The sequence below is a fragment of the Lissotriton vulgaris genome, chromosome 3_1 (genome assembly GCF_964263255.1).
Source record: "Lissotriton vulgaris chromosome 3_1, aLisVul1.2, whole genome shotgun sequence".
In the NCBI taxonomy this organism is placed as follows: Eukaryota; Metazoa; Chordata; class Amphibia; order Caudata; family Salamandridae; genus Lissotriton; species Lissotriton vulgaris.
Genome location: NC_141689.1, coordinates 354,478,685 through 354,499,616, shown reverse-complemented (window position 1 = coordinate 354,499,616; position 20,932 = coordinate 354,478,685). Strand labels below are relative to the sequence as shown.

The following is a 20,932-nucleotide window of genomic DNA, read 5'->3' as shown; positions in this document are numbered from 1 at the left end:
CCTTGTGTCTGCTCTCGCTTGGCGGGAGCCATCTCTAAGTTCCAATCAAGGGAAAGCAAACACTAAAGACCTGATTTAGATGTTGGCAGATCAGGTATCTCCATTGCTTTTTTAATGGTCTTTCCACCTGCCCACGTGGTGGTCCACTAGCTGTATTTAGAGGTTTGTGGGTCTATTGAGAGAGGACGGTCGGAATCCCGCTACTTAGAGAATCTTGCTCCCGCGTCGACTGCCTCAGAGGCAGAAGCGACTGAAGGAGGGAGTTTGGCCAAGATACCCACCATTTAAGCAGAGAAATAATCCCTGGAGTTAAGTTTCACACACCATTCACTCTGATAACTTTCACACCATCAACACTTTCAGAGATTGAAGGAGAAGGGGTTTACAAGATCACACTTGTCCACAAGGACTATCTAGTAGGTTGAATTCCATATATTAAGTTTTGTCTGAAATACAATTATAAACCCACACCTGAAATGTAGTGTTTACACTGATTTATTAAAAAGAGATATATTCTCCAATTTCATTAAAACAATATTTCCACAAGTATAAAAAGAATTGTTTTGCTCAATAATGATCACAATTTATACAATATACTCATCAATAGCACCATCATGTGAAAGAACACACCTAATACAAAACATGGACCCTAAAGAATACACAGTAGCAATAGTCGTTAAAAACTTCAATTTGATCCAAAACGTTTAGTGATCTTTATGGGATCATTCCGTAAGCAATGTTTTTTTCTTATCTAGTGTCCCTCGTTATTTTGGATTCAATTCAAAATATCTTTATTCGATTGTTTCGGTGCAATCATAAAAGTACAGATAAAATTTCATAATTACAATATAATATAAAAATACAGGAATTCATTGGGTTCATTAAAAAAACCAGATACAAAGGGGGGAGAAGATTATAATTATAAAGTGCAGATTATATGACCACACGTTTCCTAATGATCAACACATTTTTTAAATACAAAATTGTTGTTGCTACAGATACATGATTGTATAGGGCTTGGATACTAATCATCGCCGCCCGGCAATGACGAAGTCCTAGTTCTCTTAAAAAAGGGCAATAAAACATTTTTCCTCATTTCATCATACAGTTTACAAAATAGGAATACATGGATGGTACTCTGGGGTGAGATATCGCAAGGGCAAAGAGGTAGATCGTGCGTCCAATTATTAATCATAGGAAAACTAACCAATCTGTGGAAAATATTAAATCTAAAGCATGAAAGTAAGAAACGCTCATAATTATTAGTTACATAGATTAAATAGGGCGGAATCTTAAAAGTAGCTAAAACCAATTGATGCTGCTGAACAGAGGATTTTAAGACCTCCCCAGCAGTCCTATGAGAATCCAAAAGGGCTAGACACTCCTTCAAATCTTTGTGAGATTTCTGAAATATCCATGGGATTCAAAAAATATTCTCCTCACCTAATGTCTTTTAAAAAATTAAAAACATACTTCACCCATGTTTTTAGTAGCACCCTCCAATTTCAAAATGTCTGTCAGGACATCTGTTTAAGTGTGTCGCTTCTTGGGTCCAGAGTCTGTGCCATAGCAGCACTGGCTCTATTTTAATCAGGTCTGTGATATAACAAAGGCCTAATTCTGAATGACAATTGAAATTAGAGGAGCTTTTGGGGAGTGCCAAAATGTATTTTAAAAAGGAGTTCAGGAACCTGTATAGGGGCGGGGTTAGCAAAACCCCAAACCCCACTACCTTAGGTAGCACCGGCTACACATTTGGCTTTATAAATTTGAGTCAGTTCTACAGGGGGTCTAGTCCCTAACTTACTTGAAAATTTTTTAAGATCAGCGGTTGATCTAAAAAGCTCAAGCTTCTTAACAGAAATAGCTTCGGACCACGTCTCATTTTGGGCAAAAAGTATTCCAAGATACGAGAAGTGCTTGGCAAATTCCAGCTTCTGTCCCGCTATAAAGATTGTCCACTTGGATTTATTTTGCATACCACAACACATAGTGAAAGTTTTTGATGTATTGACTGTCCGGCCCAACTCATTCATAAAGCGGCAAAAGCTGTCAACCACCCGCTGTAAGCCCACTTGAGTACGTGACATAAGTACAGCGTCGTCAGCGTCCAAAAGTGCTGGTATTGGGGGTCCAAACTATCTTTGCACAAGATGTCTTCCAATCCGTTTATATACAAGTTAAAAAGGAAGGGGGCCAGGACAACCCTGCCTGACCCCGCTCCTGATTGGTATTTTGTCTATGCACTCTCCATTTAGGCCAAAACGTACGCGGGCCGACGCGTTGCTATAAAAACGTTTAAGATAATAAATAATGGTAGATTCAACCCCAAGTTGTTCCAATATAAGCCACAGTTTAGAATGTACCACACAAAGGCGGCCGAGAGATCTACAAAGGATAAAAACAAGTTGCCCTGTTTTGCCATTGTATATTTCCCGACCAGCATAAGCAAATTCAAACCCTGCTCTGTCTCCAGACCAGAGCGAAAGCCATACTGAAGATAAGACAGAACAGAGTTTTCCTCTGCCCATTCCGAGAGTCGGTCCAGAATAACTCTACCCCCTATCTTAGTGAAGGAATCCAGTAGGGAAATAGGCCAGTAACAGGCTGGATCATGTCTATTTCCCTTCTTATAAATCGGAACAATGACAGATTCCACCCAAGTGGGCAGGAATTCAGCAACGCAGCTAGCGTTAAGCACCTGGACCAGCAGGGGTGCCCACAGAGAGGAAGTACTCTTAAATATGTCTATGGGAACCCCGTCTGGGCCAGGCGCCTTAGCGCCCTTATTTTTACTCAAGGCCTTTTCAACCTCCACAAGAGTAAAATGCAAATCACTACTTGGGGGATGATCATCAGTGGAGGTCAAAGACCCCACTTGTCCTTCTCCTTCATGTTCTTCTCCTTCATAAACTCTTGAGAACTCATCATCAATAGCACCATCATGTGAAAGAATACACCTAATACAAAACATAGACCCTAAAGAATACACAGTAGTAACAGTCTGTTAAAAACTTCAATTTGATCCAAAACGTTTAGTGATCTTTATGGGATCATTCCGTAAGAAATGTTTTCTAATCTAGTGTCCCTCGTTATTTTGGATTCTTTAGTTGGACTTAGGCGTCGATGCGTTTCGGTGGCAGATTTGATTAAATAAACAAAAAACACCTTCTTCAGGACAATGTAGGGTCACTTTTCTTCATGTAATTATTAGAAAAAAGATCGGTATCTACATGGGAGAAAGAAACGTATATTAACCTAAGTATATATACAAAACATTATGTCTTAACACCCACCCATACAGTATTCTAGCCTTATCACAGTTTATACCATAGGTCATTATCCCTCTTTTTGACCATTGCATTTTTATGTTCACATTACATTTCTTTCCACTTGGATACACTACATGTCAGAATTGGTCACCCTCGACTTCAGACTAAAGTTAAACATTCTAGATGTATATAGGCCCATTGAAAAGAGGAGAAAGGGTCAAAGAAATAGCAAAAAAGGGGATCGGAAGTGGGACCCACTCAACCGTTTCATTCATACCATTCCAGAAAATGAGGTTAATACTAACCATCAATTGTTGCTAATATTTTCAGTATGGTCTGATGTATATAGGATATTTTGAGACTCCTATCTGTGGATCTTTCAGGATGTTTAACCTGTTTTAATATACAAAGAATGGTAACTGTCTTATTGTATCCCAGTTTCCAAGATCTCAGTATGGAAATAAAATTTCTTCTATATACGGTTACCTTGAAGCAGAATCTTAATTATTTTTTCTGCTCATTCCATTTGTTCATATACTAGTTCATCTTTATTTGGTATCCTGGTCCTGGCCATTCTAATCTCATTAAAAACACGTTGTCACTAATATAAAGTTACACATCCTCTTAATGATATTCCTAAGGTTTGATGTTGTAATCTACATTCATGATCTTTCATCAATACCTGTTGGCGTACCTCTTTTTTTATTGGTAGCAATAGAAACACCATCTGGTTACGGTGGTATCTTGTTCCCCCTTTAATCTCGATGAGATAGACGGTTCGATAAGTCTATTGTCGTAATTCGGAACACTTTATCCTGCATTTAATGTGCATAGAAAATAAAGATATGTCGGTGTCTAGCACTTTAACTATTGAAAATGGACAGGTCTATATCTTTCTATATTATTGGCTGCCTGTAAGAACTGGGACCACCAGCTCTCCAGGGGGTAGCATGGCTCGAGCAGGAAGGCAGCCAGGGGCTTGCGTGTAAAGCAGCCATTTAACACACACATCCAATGACACAGTGGCGCAATAATGGAGACCACACCAGTAGTTGCATTTGAAAAAAATCAAGATCTTTTATATAGGCTTTCAATTAGAGCAATGCATTGGTAATTCATTAGCATTTCAGGTAAGCATTTCATTAAGCAGTTGCAGAAAGACTCATTAAAATAATAATCAGCTCATTTAAGCAAAGAAACATTAAATAACCTCGCCTGTCACATCAGGTTCTCCGTCAAGAGGGTACTTTCATAAACCTGGAGGATCCTACAAGAAGCGACTATAGTATTGCATTAACGTACCACATAGTAATAAAACATTTCATCAAGTACTTTTCAGCATAACAAAGAACTTCAAAGAACACAGCCTTTAGTCATCAACTACAAGCCTTTCTTCTTGTGAACACTGATCATTTTGCGACCCAGATCAGAATACCATAGAAGTCCACCCCTGCAAGAAAATTCAGTACAGTGAAGTGAATCTCCCTCATTAATAGGCTTGTAAATATGGTGCACTATGAACCTTTCAGGCTTGTAAGGAAAGCAGTTTTCTTGGCGCTTGGATGGTTCTGCACCCTTATATGGTTGTTTCTTGAAGTCGAAGGGGGGGGGGGGTGATGAGTTGAAGGCTTGAAGAGTTTTTCCTCAGTCACTGCAGATGGACCCTGGGGTTCCCTACCACTGGGCCAGATCAGGGGGCTAGCTTAGGACACCTCACCCAGCTTAAGAGGCAGCACCTAAATCCTGTCACTCCCAGTAGCATAGGTTCCTAACTAGGCCCTCCCGCCTAAAACTCCTGCGTGGATTCCCCAGGTCAGTGATGCCCCAACTGACTAGAAAAAGTTCCCTCCCTTGCTTATATATGCCCAGGTCAGGTGATCACTCTCTAAGGCGGGAAAAGTCAGGTCTGCCTTCCTTCTGGAAGGTTCCAGGAGCTTCCCCACTCTAACTCTGGACAGGGGCTGGGTGGTTGGTGTTGCAACATTGTATGGGGACCCAGACTGCTCCTGGCAACTAGGGTGCTACACTAAAAGACCACGCTGCAGTAGCAGGGGCCAGTGGCAGCCATGTTGGAAGTAGAGAGCACCTGCACCCTAACACAGATTAGCCATGAAAAGGTGTCCCAAGACCTAAGGGCCAACAAAAAGAAGGTGGGAATAATGAGGCAAGGGCAAAAAAATCACAGGGAAAGACCACCCTAGGGCTAACAGGTCTAACACTGCCCCTAATTTCTGATGCTATTTCAAATTTGTATGCGGTCCCCTGGTATGGCAAAGTGGCTAATTGATTGTATTCATGGCCAGCATTCCTGATTTAATGCCATTATTTTTAATGAAATAGCGGGCATTTTGTTTTCAGTTTTCCATAGCTTTTATACCTAATATGTCCTTAGCTCTCGGCTCGTATATTTTTATGGGATATTCCCCTTTTTAAGTTTCTGGAGCCCCATTGTTGTCGCTAGCATCCTACATTTAGTCAAGAGGCTTAATTTGTCGAAGTTCGAATGCGCTTGGTGCGTAATTCGCCCCTCTTTAAAATAACCCTTATTTCAAAATATCCATCGCTCGTCTCAGTCCACCCCATTTTTGTCTAATCAGGGATCGGCTTACACTTACATGCACATGCCAATGGGCCACTTGATAAACTTTAGCATTTACCTAAGGTTCTATCAGGATTTAGTCTATTTTGGACCCCAGCCGCTCCTAGTCTTACCTTTAATGTGCTGTATTTTCGCTCCGTATTCGGGGGAAACAGGTTGTTCCTCTTTTATGCCGATCACGCTCAATATCTGTGTTTAATTCCCACGAGATATCCAAATCTCGTGTGGATTACGATGGCGGCCTCGCGCAAGTCTTGTATATGCGCTGCTGCCATCGCGCGATGTAACGCTCTACAACCTGTGTGTTCCTAATGCACATGAATGGCGGCCATCTTATGTAAGGTAGTAAAGGTTGATGGATTTAAACTCACCTCGATGTATCCCAAGGATTTACGAGCGATTACCATTCTACTTTTTTACCATTTATATTGGCTAAGTGTGTCTGATTCCCTCATTATTATAAAAATGATAGTGTCTCAAAAAGGCACTATGTGTCGTGGATTTAATAATTTTTCCTTTATATCTCATAATTGGGCAAGGTTATAGTCTCATTATATTGTAGTCCCTTTATTATAATAAGTGATACAACATGAACACAGATAAGGCATCTTTTTTTCTAAAATAGCAAGATTTAGAATTCAGAGGTTAAATATAAATACGGTGCGGGGACCAGATGTTAAATAATGGTTTCCCAATACTCCCTACTATTTAAACCCTTTCTGATGGTGTCAAATTTAATCATATACCATTGTTCCTGTTTTCTACGTTTGGTACAGTTACCTGCTCTCATTTGTTGCACGATTTTCTCCAGAATCACCCATCTAATCTCTCCTGCACTATAACCCTTCTCCTTCCAATGATTTACAAGGGGTGCATTTTCCTTAGTCGTGTTAATGGCTGATCTGTGTTTGCATAGTCTCTGCCGCATCTCTCTCCCTGTTTCACCTATGTATCCATATCCGCAGGGACATAGAATAAGGTATACTATGCCCGAGGCGCTGCAGGCCTATGAATACTCCCCCTCACCTCCCTGCGGTCGACCTCACCACTGCCGCTGCAGCCAGCTTCTTGTAGCCATAGTTACTGCGCCTCGGGCTGCCAGTCTGTGGGACCCAGTCACACCTCGGAGTGTTGCTCCTCTCTTCACTGCAGTGTGAAGCGGCGATGGGGTGAATAAATGTGTTGTGTGAAGGTCAACCAGTCGGCACGAAACCTAGGGATTACATTTGACAGCAATCTCTCTTTCAAGCAGCAAGCCTTGAAAGTGGCAGGTAACTGCTTTGCCATTATTAAAGGACTTAGGAAGTTTTTCGACCTCCTTCCTTTTGAGGCTAGGAAGACGGTAACAGTCGCTCTGGTGACATCGCGGATAGACTATTGTAATAGTCTATATGCAGGTACTACAAAAACCACCACACATAAACTTCAAATGGTGCAGAATGCCGCAGCTAGGTTAGTCCTTAAATGGCCGAAGAAATCTTCTGCATCATCTGCACTAAATACTCTACATTGGCTCCCAATTAATAAGAGAGTCCTCTTTAAAATACTGATTATCACCTTTAGAGCCACCCATGCTTTGGGACCAAAATACCTACAGCAGAGATTCGCCAGATACCATCCCTCTCGCAATCTCCGTTCATCTAGCTCTAATCTCCTGTCAGTTCCTAGGTTCAAGCTCAGCACGAGAGGTGGCAAATCCCTTCCAGTACTCGGAGCTAAAGCGTGGAACACTCTCCCTCCCGACCTCCGTGCCCTAGACAAGGAAAAAGATTTCAGAAAGGGACTGAAAACCTGGATTTTCAAGCTTCAGGACTCCCACGTTAGAGCACTAGTGTAACCGTTGGGTGAGTTCCATCCACTCCCTACCTGCTTCCTTCATCACTGAATCAGTATCTGGCGCCTTGATGCTCCCTGGAGTGAATGCAGCGCGGTACAAATGCTATTTTACATTACATTACCAGCGAAGATAGTGATGCTCACCCCAAGTAGGCAGTCATCAGGCCAATCCCTGCCTCCACTCGGCGCTTGGAGACCCCCTGGCCCAGAGGCGGCCCGCAATCCTGCTCAACTCTATCCCCTACTGAGTCCAGCGATGCAGCGAGACCCTTAACCAGCCCTGGGCCCGCCATCCTGTGGCCAGACACTCTAGGATGGCGCGTGGGAGCCCCTGTGCTGTAGTCTGTCAATCATATGGCCAGGGCTCCTCCACTCCTGCGAAATGGAGGATCCGCCGTCGAAGTGCTATCCGCGGCCAGGGTTGAGGGAGTTGGTCATCGTTCCTGGGGCTCTTCTGCTGTCCCGTGTGGGCCGTCAGAGGTCCGATGTGTCAGCCACAAACTTCCCCGAGTGGGTACCTCCATCACGGCAGCCGACTGCCACCCGGCTCCATGGCCACTTTCCCGCAGTTATGTTCTGTGGGCCGTGCTACAAGCCTCTTTCCAGGGGCAGCCCCAGTAATGCAAGCTTCGGGGCAGGAAGGCCCGGCAAAGTCACAGGGCCCTCAACCAGCCTCGAACCCGCCTAAGTCTCACCGGGATGCCCCAAAATGGCAGGTGTTAAGCCAGGAATCCCTCTAGGATCTAGTCGACCCCATTATCTGAAGTGAGAGACTGCGGTACCCTGTCCTGGTCTCGAGTTGGTACCCTGCAAGGGATGTTAGACCACTGAGAGCTGGAGTGTCTGCATGCAGGAACCTCAGCGTCTCTGGTCAGTGTGTTGGCTGGGAAGTCTCGGTCTCCTCTGTCTTAGCAAGATGTGATGTATATATACCCAAAGAACTCCCCACAGGTCCTACCTTGCTGTATTACTGTGTCAGCCTAAGGATGACGTTGGGTATGAACTTTATACATCGATATTACTGAAAATATTAGCAACAATTGATGATTAGTAATAACCTCATTGTCTGGAATGGTATGAATGAAACGTTTGAATAGGTTGAGTGGGTCCCACTTCCGATCCCCCTTTTTTGCTATTTCTTTGACCCTTTCTCCTCTTTTCAATGGGCCTATATACATCTAGAATCTATAACTTTAGTCTAAAGTGGAGGGTGAGCAATTCTGAAACGTAGTGTATCCAAGTGGAAAGAAATGTAATGTGAACATAAAAATGCAATGTACAAAAAGAGGGATAATGTCCTATGGTATAAACTGTGATTGATCAGGCTAGAATACTGTATGGGTGGGTGCTAAGACATAATATTTTGTATATATACTTAGGTTAATATACTCGAGTAGTATCACTGTCCAACCCCCCTGGCATTCCAGTGGGCAGCCCAGCTGAGGGGCATAGCACTAGTAGGAGGCCGAGCAGGACTGAACGTGTTTCACCCGACTTTGACTGTGGCATGATAAGTCCTCCTCCCGGGGGCGTAAAGAACTCTTAAGGACTTATTTGCTAAGGTGCAGGCCGATCAGCATACTGGCGACATGACGGGCCCTGAGCATTCCACATCCACAAGGGGCGATGGCGAGGAATTGATCACCAAGGCCTTCCTGGAATCTATGTTTGTCGCACTTAGAGAGGATCTACAAACACTCAAGCAAGACCTAAAGACAGAGATTAAAGACGTCCTCAGAGAAATGGACAGTATCGGGGAGAAGGTCGGCGAGCTGGAGGAGAAGAGCGATGGGAGAGATGCGGAAATGGCAGCACTTCAGCAGGAGGTCCTTAGGATTCATGATCAGCAAGTAGACCTGCAGTCGCACCCCGAGAACCTGGAGAATGGCTCCTCCAGCCACAAAATTCGGATTCGGGGAGTGAAAGCGCATGAAGAATCGAGCGATCTCTTCCAATACACCAGGGAACTTTTTAATGATATGCTCGGCAGACCTTTGGACGTGGACCTCTGTCCGGTTAGTGCACACAGAGTGAGCCAGCTGCGGGATAGGACGGCCCCACCGTCCGATATCCTGGTATGCGTTCAGGACTTCCGTACTAAAGAAGACATCCTCCATAAGGTGCGACAAATGCATCCCCTGTTGTTTCGAGGTCAGACTCCTGTTCTCTACCAGGATTTGGCAGCACTCACCCTGCAAAAACGGAGAACCTTCAAACCGATCCCAAGGCACCTCCAACGCAATATCTTTTATAGCTGGGACCACCCATTCCAGCTGGTGTTCCGCATGTACAACAAATTGTATCAGCTGCGCTCTGTCAGAGGCATGTTGGTTGCTCAGTGTGGATCCCCCAGTGGAAAAAGGCGGAGACGATGGCCCTTAAGTAGACACAGATTTGATGCCTCGATGGCGCCAACAGGGCCGGAGACGCCGTTCCAAAAAAACTCCTTCTGCGGAAATTGCACAGGGCCAGAAGTCTGCCCTTGAGACCCTCTCTGCAGAATTGGCTAAGCTCCAACCTGGAAGACTTGTATGGTCCAACTGTCCGGTTTGATGGACTCATTGTACTGGGCTGTTAGCGGGAGGGGGCAACTTACGACCATGAAGTTTCCCCTATGTTGACTTACTTCCAACTATCGAAGAATGATGGACTAAGAGTTAATGTTTTCTTTTTCGCTTATTTTAAAGTTCAGTTCTGCTGAAAGACGCTCCGTAGTCATTCTGTAGGGGTTATTGTTTTTTGGGGGTTTTGGGGTTCCTTGTCCACCGTTTTTCATCCACTGCACGTTCGCCTACTCCGGGCCTCCCTGTACGACAACTGCCATGTACTTTCAGTGTTGGGGTACTGGACCCCACCTAAAGCCAGCTTCCTGAATCTACCTGCATGACTCCTATTACACTTAAGATACTCACCATGAATATGCGGGGACTCAACAACCCCATTAAGCATTAGAGGGTGCCGTCTTGCTTAGAACAAACAGGAACGGATATATGTCTCCTCCAGGAAACACATTTACTGGTTAAAGACGGTCACCGCCTCAAATCACCTTGGTTCCTGTCCCAGTTGTTTTCCTCTGGTCCCACTAAATCAGCGGGGGTGGCCATCTTGGTTGTGCAGTGATTCCACAGAGACATTCTCCACAAAGAAACGGAAATCAAAGAGCGGCTTCTCACTTACTGTTTCACCCTTGGTGGCCTCACACTTACTATTGGCTCAATATATTGCCCCAATGACGGTCAAGAGCGGTTCTTGCATACAACCCTCACCAAGGCGACAGCCACAACATAGCGCAAACTTCTCCTGGGAGGCGATTTAAACTTAGACTTCAACAACATGGCAGATAGATCCTGCCAGCGTAACAATCAGACAGGTGCACTCTGTGTCAGGTCTAACCAGACTATGCGACCTAGATCTCCATGACCTTTGGCGTTGTGCGCATCCCCACAGCCGCAAATTCTACTACTACTCCAACACGCACAAAACATAACACGCTGGGTTAGAATATCTGCTGGCCTCTTAAAGCTATGCGACAACAGCTAGCCGCTTTAGACCAGGACAGAGCGGAGTACGCAGCCCTTCAGCTGCGGTACACTTACTAAGTGGGTGGAGACAGATGTGGCTGCCTTCTCGCTCAGAAGTTGAGAGACTCACCAAAAACCAGATGTGAGGGAGATCCAACAGGATGACAGAAGGTGAGTCTTCCGATTCGGAGATTGCTGAGACATTCTGGGATTTGTATGGCTGTCTTTACTCTGGTTCCCACCTCTCCCTCAAGGACGGTGCCAACTACCTAGCCCCTGATGGATTGCCCAGCCTGATGAAGGCCCAGGCAGATCACTTAGATCGCGACATCAGGATAGAAGAGGTCGCTGCAGCTATTTCGCAGCTTGAACTCGCCAAATCCCAGGGCCGGATGGCTTTTCCCCTATTTTCTATAAAACATTTCGCACGGTGCTGGCCCCTGTGCTAACCAATCTTTTTAACTCATTCGCAGACCCCAGCGCGATACCGACGGAAATGCTTGAGGCCTCCATAGTGGTCATCCCGAAACTGGGAAAGGACAAGAAGATTTGTGAAGCGTATCGCCCCATCTCCTCCCTCAATGTTGACCTCAAGCTTTACACTGGGATATTAGTGGCACGTCTCTTGCCCGATATGCCAGAGTTCATCGATCCAGACCAGGCAGTATTTATCTCCCAATGGCAGACAAGTGACAACTAAAAGGGCATTACACCTTATTAAAAAAGCCTCCCGTCACAAGGGGAATATATATTTTTCTTAGCTCTTCTAGCTCCACTCCAGCTAGGTTTCAGCAGAGAGAGCGGGCCTCATCCTATATCCTAAGCTTGTGCCGAGTGAGGTGAGGTCTAAACCTTGAGAAGCAATTAAAACTTGGGAATTAAAACTTGGCTTTTCAACACTTAACTCTATTGTTTAATACTTCTCCCACCTTTTTTTACCGCTTAGTCTGCCTTAGCGCCGGGAAACCTCCGGGTAGCTGCGCGCTTAACAAATGTAATTATAAATAAAATGATGTCATATTACATCATGTTTCCAATGGAAGATTTGAACATTGGTACAACACAGTTAAAACTGTATGTATTCATCACTTTTATAGAATAGCAGTGACATTAGTTGTGTGTGTTGAGGTACAGAAGAAAGCCAGGATAATAAATCCATAACGGCTGAAACATGTTGACCGCCGAGACATTGATTTATTCCTAATTGTCTCCCCTTTTTCACTCGCACATTGGTTTAGTAGAACTAAACTTTTGAGATCACGCTAGAAGAGTTCTTGTGTCATCTCTCTGCTGTCTATCCCATTTTATTATTACACTTTATTAGTTCTATTATTTCTGCACTGCACTAAAAAACAAAAGAAAAGGATCCCTTTTGCATGTACTCTTTCATGTAAGAACTACATAAGAGGATACAACTTGATCTTATTGTTCCCCCGATTAAATCAAGGGTGGACGTAAGACGGCTGTTATTTGGAATCCCAGAGGATGACACTGGGCACTTGAATGTGCAATGATGGAACACCAATAATCCTGAAGTGGTTCAAGATAGTCTTTCACTTCTTTTCTTCTCTGCACTTTTCTGCTTTCGCTAAATTAAATCATAGAGTGCCGAATTTGGCGTTACCTCCCAAATTAAGACCCCGAAGAGCACCCATGAACCGTTCTCCTGCCGGAACTGCAGATTCACCCTCATCTAAGAAAGAACCCAACTACCTTAGATACATTCTTCTCAAAACCTGCTCCGCCCGCAAACACACAGTTGAACTTTGGGACCTACTCGACTCAACCTCCCCAGACTGAGACCATGCTGGACACCTCCGCGGCACCCGACATTGCCATAGCCATCCCGGAAGGCTACAAGATCACCTGCAGGGACCACACCAATGGAGTAGGTGGAGGAATCGCCATCATCCACAGGAACACTCAGAGTCTCGAACACCGATGACACCCTCAGCAACACCAAACACCTGCGCTTCCAGATCCACACTGACCCCAACACCACCCTCAGAGGAACCCTTGTCTACAGACCCCCCGGACCCCGACCACAGTTCAGCGACTCCATCGCCGACTTAGTCAGCACACACGCCCTCACCTCCACGGATTACATCCTCCACGGGGACCTGAACTTCCACCTTGATAACAACGACACCAACTCCACCACCCTGATCGACATCCTCGGACTCAGACAACTCATCACAACACCCACCCACTCCGCCGGCCACACGCTTAACCCCATCTTCTCTGCAAGCCCCCACGTCGCCTTCAAACACACCACCAAACTCCACTGGACCGACCATCACTGCATCCACTTCACCTTTCGGAAATCCGCCACGCACAATGCCCCCAACAAATGCCTTGCCGCAGCTGGAACAAAATCACCCAAGACCAGCTAACCACCACCCTCGCCCAGAGCCCACTCGCCGACTCCACTGACCCCGCAACCTCAGGCAGTGGATCAATGACTGCGTCAACACCCTTGCCCCGCTCAAGAAACCCTCCAACAACCACACCAGCAAGAAAGCCAGATGGTTCACTGAAGACCTCCAAGCCTCCAAGCAAACCTTCCAAAATCTAGAAAAGAACTGGCACAGTGAACATACACCGGACAGCTACTCAGCCCACAAAGACGCCACCCACAGACACCATCACCTCATCAGATCCGCCAAAAGGGCCTCCTTCAAAGACCGCCTACACAAGAAGGCCCACAACAGCAAAGAGCTCTTCAACATTGTGAAAGAACTCTCCAACCCCAGCTCCAACACCAACATCCCACCTTCGCAAGACCTACGAGACTCGCTGGCCTCCTTCCATCTCAGGATAGCAGATGTCCACAACAGCATCAATGCCAAGAGTGCCCCGACAACCACTGAGACCTCCACCCCCACAACCACCATCCGCCTGCTCTACTGGATCATAAACGACAATGACACCATCAAGATCATGAACTCCGTCCACTCCGGTTCTTACTCAAACCTTTGCAGCACCACATCTTCAACAAAGCCGGCACCGCTATCACACCCCATCGCCGGAAGGCAATCAACATCTCCGAGACAGCTACCTTCCCAGAGAGCTGGAAGCAAGCCGAGATCAACGCCCTACTTAAGAAACCCAAGCCAGACCCTAAAAATCTCAAAACTTCCACCTCATCTCCATGCTCCCGTTCCCAGCGAAGGTCATTGAGAAGGCCGTCAACAACAACTGACCCGCTACCTCGAGGAAAACAGAATCCTGGACCCGTCCAAGTCCGGGTTCTACAGAAAACACAGCACCGAAACTGCCCTCATTGCTGCCACCGATGACATCAGGACCCTGCTAGACAACGGAGAAACCGCTGGACAAGACCTGGCTTTTCAAGCAGTAGCGCCATTCCCTACCCCCCAGCACCTTGAGACCCTCAGGGATAAGTAGTGCACTTTATAAATGCTAGGATTGATTGATTAAAATTCCATACGCTCAGCCTCAACTGCTAAAAATTCCCATTGGTGACAGTATGAGTAAACTGCTACACGTCCTCTTGTTTCCCATTGAGAGGGGTACACATCAAGGATGCCCCCTGTCGCAGCTCCTTTTTGTCTTCTACATGGAACCACTGGCCCACCACCTTCGCACCCACCCTGGGATCTCGGGAATCCGGCTCAGTGGCTATACTCACAGTCAGCTTGTACACTGATGATGTCCTGATCTCTATATCGGGCCCTCTCTGCACACTATTGGTATGCCTAGCAGAGTTGGAAACCTTTGCGTTGGTGTCGGGGTTCAAGGTGAACATGGACAAATCAGTTGCGCTGGACCTTACCCTCATGCCTCACACCCGTGCAGACCTTCAGGCTCGCCACCCCATACAGTGGGCAACCGAGGCAATCCAATACCTGGGAATCCAACTGACACCCTCCCTGGCAGATATAGTGCACATCAACTACACCAATTTACGGCGGAAGATTCGTAATGAGCTGGGCCGGTGGAAGCACTACCCATTCATTCTCCTGGCTTGGTAAGATAGCAGTGATCAAGATGACCATATTGCCTCAAATTTTATATATATTTCACAGGATGTATGTCAGTACAACGCAATCTTTTAGATCGCGGTACTTGACAATGCGGGCATTACAAAGCAAGTCGTTACAACAACTTGCATTGGAGGGCGCGGATTTTGGAATATTATAATGGAATATTCCAACACCAGTCCACGTAACAGTAGGGAAGGTGTTGGAATATACAATTACAATATTCCTTGTCCAACAGCGCCATCCAGAGCAAGTCGTAGTAACGACTTGCATTGTAATGGAATTGTTGTAAAGGCACTGCGGTGTAAACACCGCGTTGTAAACAATGTTTACCTATTTCACACCTTGCATCTTCGACCCTCCACTGGCTGGATTAAACAGATCCAATCTGAACTTGCACGCTTTATCAGGAATGGCCACAAACCTAGGATGAAGCACTTCTTGATGATGCTTCCCCCGGAGGCAGGGGGGCTTGGCGTCCCCGACCTCCTTTATTTTCAGGCTGCCCAGCTACGCCATTTAGTTGAGTGGAGCCGCCTGGAGTCGGAGAAACACTGGCTCTTTCAAGGCCAGGCAATAGCCACCAAACCGCTGCAGGGTATCCCCATCCTAAGCAGGAATCGCAGGCCGCCCTCTCTGTATGTATCCCACATCACCCGGGCCATCCTAGACACATGGGACCACACCATTCTAAAACATAATCTCACTACCTTCCCCTCGCTTCTTACTCCGCTGTTTGAGAACCCTGATTTCCAACCGGGGTTGGACGCGAAGTTCGCCACTAGATGGAGGTCCTCGGGCTGCCCCTCGGCGGGCCATTTATTTGTCTTGAACGGAATTATACCGTTCCACCAGCTGAAAACAGACTATGGACTTCCCGAGTCCGAGAGATTCCGCTATGGTCAGATTCAACACTGGGTCCTCCACCCCCAGGTGCAGCCGGGTGTCAACAGGTTCCTAACTACATACGAAAAGTGGTTGGTCACCTGCACATCCGACAAGAAACTCACATCTGACCTCTATAAAATGCTCCTCACCCGGAATACACACGTACTGCACCAGCCGCGCGAGGTGAGAGAGAATTGGGCAGAACACTCACAAGGAACGGGAAGTGGTATATTACAGGGCCCGTCATTCGGCATACCACATAGTTTTGACAGGAACTCACCAAATTTGTTTCTTATTGGTACTATACCCCCTGAAAGACTTCACTCCATAGACCCCTCTCAAGATGTCACTTGCTGGCGGGGGTGTGGAGAGGTGGGCACATTGGTACACTTGCTTTGGGATTGTGGTCACTCACATTCAGGGATACTAGACTCAGATCTTAGATGAGATAGACACGCACCTAGATACACAGATACCACGCTTCCCGGCCTATGTCCTCTTGGGTCTCCCAAACCCAGTGACTTTCCCACTTCGATCCCGACAGGCAGGCTGAGGGCGATAGCGCTGGGTTCGGCCGTATAAAATGTTTTAGCACACTGGTGCATCGCCGAGATCCCTACTCTTACAGGCTGGCTGCATTGGCTATATATCAAAAAAATAAGAGGTACCCCTTGGCAAAATCAAGGGAAATGAGGTATCAAAGTCTGAAGATAGTGGATCCCCTTGATCAATGAACAACTTTATGGCACAATGTCACTAACAATCATACACTAACAACTGAATATAAAAAGACATCAAATATATTCAAGATGTAATAAAAAACTAGATTCCATATAAAAAGACACAATAAAATGAGCAGTAAAATGAACACAATTGTCTTGTAAAATACAAAAAAATACCCAAAAAATGGTATACAATTCAGATAAAATTCAATAACACCAAGGATTATGACCCGCATGACCACATTAAAGGACAGAAACATGTAAGACATTAAGGTTTACACAATACAGTTATTCACTCTGTGTCCTAATCTCACTCAAAAATACAGCACACTACTAAATTATGTGCTTGTATAATAGTGCTGGAGTCTTGAGTTGCACGAAGACAGTGCGTCGCGCATTTCGATGGACAATATGATCACTCCATCTTTATCAAGACTTTAATCATTTTCTCTGTCCTATTAGCAGGGTCATGTACAATTATTCGCCCTACAACAAACATACATCATATTAGTGCAGTTGAAAATATTACATTACATCACAGTACATAGCTAGTGGTGTTAAGACTATACATGCAGAGGTTATATTCCATCTCTACTAATAGCCTACACTGCAGTATCTTTACTCTGGCTTATAGTTGCCTCTATACAGTAAGAATAATTCCCTCAATATTTGTCATATACCAAGTGAGGAGGAGGTATTGGTGAGATTTCCCATCTATACTGGGATGCCCTGAATTTCTAATTCACCCGGACGATGGCTATGATGGTCCCATCTGGAATACACTGGTGCCACGATTTAAAGTGTATTCAGGCCCTTTCATCATATCCCCCATGAGGGTCTTTTACTAAACAAGTTATTAATATCATATTTGACAAGCCCTATTAAATCTTTATACATTTAACTGCATGCCTATCAGTGACCAACACCTCATCTCATAAAGGTACGTCATGGAAATGTTCTTACCCTACTTTTAGTTGGACCAGCGTTGTGAATTAGGCGCTCCAAAATTAATGTTCTTAAATTAGAGCAGTTTGTCTGTTTAATAAAGAGAATTATGTCACTAGGGTGGATTTCACCGATCTAAATGGTCAGGGCTAATTATGTCTCATCTAAGTGTCACCGTGTAAAAATCAAAACATACCTTCGTATATCTCTGATAATGGAGCCAAAGATAGTGAAAATGGTTTAAGATATTGTCTGTTTCTTTCCTAGTCTTAATGAATATAGTGAAGAGGCTCCAGCATGGATCTGCATTTAGGACAAAACAAAGCAGGGAGCATGTTTTAAAATACGATCTATAAATAAAATGACTGTGTGATAAAAACAATTGGTGTTATCAGCCTCTCATAATGGCTTAAGATAATTACCCTGAAAAATGCTCTAGGTCCCTTCAGTCGGTCGTAATTTCTGTGCGTCTCAAGTCCCATACGCAATATAGCTAAAATGGCAAGGCCAAAATGTCCCAGTAGGTTTCTGCATGAAATAACAAAAAGCACATGGCAAAGATTCGTTTAATCAATAGGTTTAGAACCTCATGGTCACGGCAATTATACAAGTAGCAAAGTCCCTAGAGTTACTAGCACTTCTTACCTTGTCTAACTGGGTCAGGCGTTCACGTGTAATCTCGCGAAAAGAATGGCAAAGGTTTGCGTGGCCTCGGCGGTATTTAAACAACACCTTACTCTTCTATTGGTCGGAGATTTTTCCTCGAGCCAATAAAGTGTCTCGATATCGCATAGGGTCTGAGTGCCCCCTACATGTGTATCCACTGCTGTCATTAGACAAAGGTGGAAAGATGGGCGGGGCTATGCTGCTGCTCCCTATCTGGTCCCTCCCTCGGCCGATCAAAATTCTGGGATAAAAGAGCTGGGCAAAAACTTCCGCTCGAAGTATTCTAAATTCGATTGGAGGGTTAGCTCAACCAATTCTCGTGACTGTAAGGTAATGCCAAAGTCAGACCCGAGTCATGGTGAGCCACAACACACTTAGGGCCCGATGTAGGTAAACTCCACTTTACCACTTCTGAAATACCGAATCATACCGATTCGGTATTTCAGAAGTGGTAAATTGGAGGGGGGGAAATGTAGGTAATCCAGATGCTTTGATTACCGATTCGGTAAAAATCGGTATTTACCGATTCGGTAAATACCGAATCGGTAATGCCCATTGATTCCTATGGGCTTGGAAGCCCATAGGAATCAATGGGCATTACCGATTCGGTATTTACCGAATCGGTAAATACCGAATCCATCAAGGGTGCAGGGGGTGTCACTTTGACACCCTCTGGCACCCCCAATACAGGTGTGGGTGCCATGTGGCAGGCATACATGCCCTAAGGGCAGTATGCCTGTCACATGGCATAGGTGTGCATGCACACATGTGCATGCACACCTGGATTCGGTATTTTAACACCCAATTGGATTGGGTGTTAAAATACCGAATCTGAAGGGCCTGTGGGACTGAAAGTAGTCCCACCTACACTCCGAATTTTAAAACTCGGTAAACTTACCGATTCGGTATTTTTCAAATTCGGTAATTTTACCGAATTGGTAAAATACCGAATCGGACAAAAAAAGGTCCCCTACATCTCAAAAGGCCAAATACCGGTCGAAAACGGCCGAATTCGGCCGTTTCCGACCGGTATTGGCCACCTACATCGGGCCCTATGTCACTCGATTCGATACCGCGTGAGAAGACATAGGCAAGCGGTTACTAATCAAATTGGCGTGCTTGTTGCCAAAATAGTCGCTAGGTTCAACATACTAATGCGCACCAAAGGGAGTTGGAATATGCGCGATTCCTACGCGTGTGATGCCACTCACTACCAGTGCTGTTATAATTTCAGTACTAGATGTTCAAATTAAACATAAACACATCAGCTACAAACGGGGAGTGGTTATGTCAGATCTCTTCCCATCTATAACCGCGTAATACATGCAGGATGGATCGCACCTTTGGACCTACACTAAACAATACGAATAAAAATGATAAAAATGCCCCAGCTAATCTTGTTACCCTGACCCGATGTGTCTCAATGTTGCTTCCGCGTGTCTTAAAGGCACATGGGGTGAAAAAATGAGGAATGAACTCACAGGCAGAGAGTGCCACCCAGTGTGTGGCACCTGCACCTTAAGTGATTCATGCCCAGTCCTCCTTGGAATTGAGGCCCTTGTTCACAGTATTTCAGTGGCACATGAACCACTGTTCTCTACTCTTTCTCATATTATCAATGTCGCCACCTCGTCTGTTTACCCTGATCTTCTCTAATATGAACCACTTGATGTCGTTGCAGTCATGATTGTAATTCTAATAGTGTTCTGTGAGGGGGTATTAATCTTCTTGGTGCGGATAGCTGACTTATGTTCGAGAACTCGTGTACGCAGTTCTCTACCTGTCTCTCCCACATATCCTAACTTGCAGGGACAAATTAGGAGATACACTACATTTTTGCTACGGCAGTTGCTCAGTGTTTTAGTATTAAGACTCCTGCCTGCAAATGTCAATTCTTTGCTCTCTATGCAATGTGGGCATATTGAGCATGTGCCACATTTGTAGTTTCCTCTTGCCTCAGTGCCTGCCATGGTGGTTTGTATGTCTCTGGGGTTTTTGTAGGTATGTACCAGGGCGTTTCTAATCATTTTATTTCTTCTAAAAGAGAAAAGGGGTTTGTCTAGCTTAGTCTCTGCATCATCATTTTAAATCTTCCAGTTTCTATTAACTATGTTCTTCACCTTATTGCTAATATGTGAGTATTGGGTAACAAAAACTACTCTATTGATGGCGTTGTTTTTTAAAATTTTATTTTGGTTTAAAAAGCTGTCCCTATCATAAAAGCGTGCCCTTTTTAATAAGTGCTTGATTAATTTGTTAGGGTACCCTCTTGCTTTCAGTTTTATCTTAGTGTTTTCAGCATGTGAATAGAAGTCTTTCAGATTGGTACAGTTCCTTTGGAGCCTCAAGAATTCTCCGAATGGAATGCTGTTTTTTTGTGCTTTGGGGTGATTGCTGGTATACAGGAGTAGTGAGTTCTTGTCTGTAGGCTTGGTGTACAGCTCTACTTTCAACCGACCTTCCTCATTCTTGATGGAGA

General features: G+C 45.0%; 1 long non-coding RNA gene across 2 annotated transcripts; it reads right to left on the bottom strand.

Annotated features, from left to right (window-relative positions):
- Positions 1–479: 479 nt before the first annotated feature.
- Positions 480–18,482, bottom strand: LOC147726442 (uncharacterized). Of its 2 annotated transcripts, XR_015309435.1 has the most exons (5): positions 18,433–18,469; positions 18,210–18,315; positions 17,984–18,090; positions 3,967–4,087; positions 480–3,229 (listed from the first exon to the last, which is right to left on the bottom strand). It is a non-coding gene; the product is annotated as an uncharacterized LOC147726442 (long non-coding RNA). The 2 variants fall into 2 exon arrangements; XR_015309434.1 differs by lacking the exon at positions 17,984–18,090 and having other exon boundaries at positions 18,433–18,482.
- Positions 18,483–20,932: the final 2,450 nt, after the last annotated feature.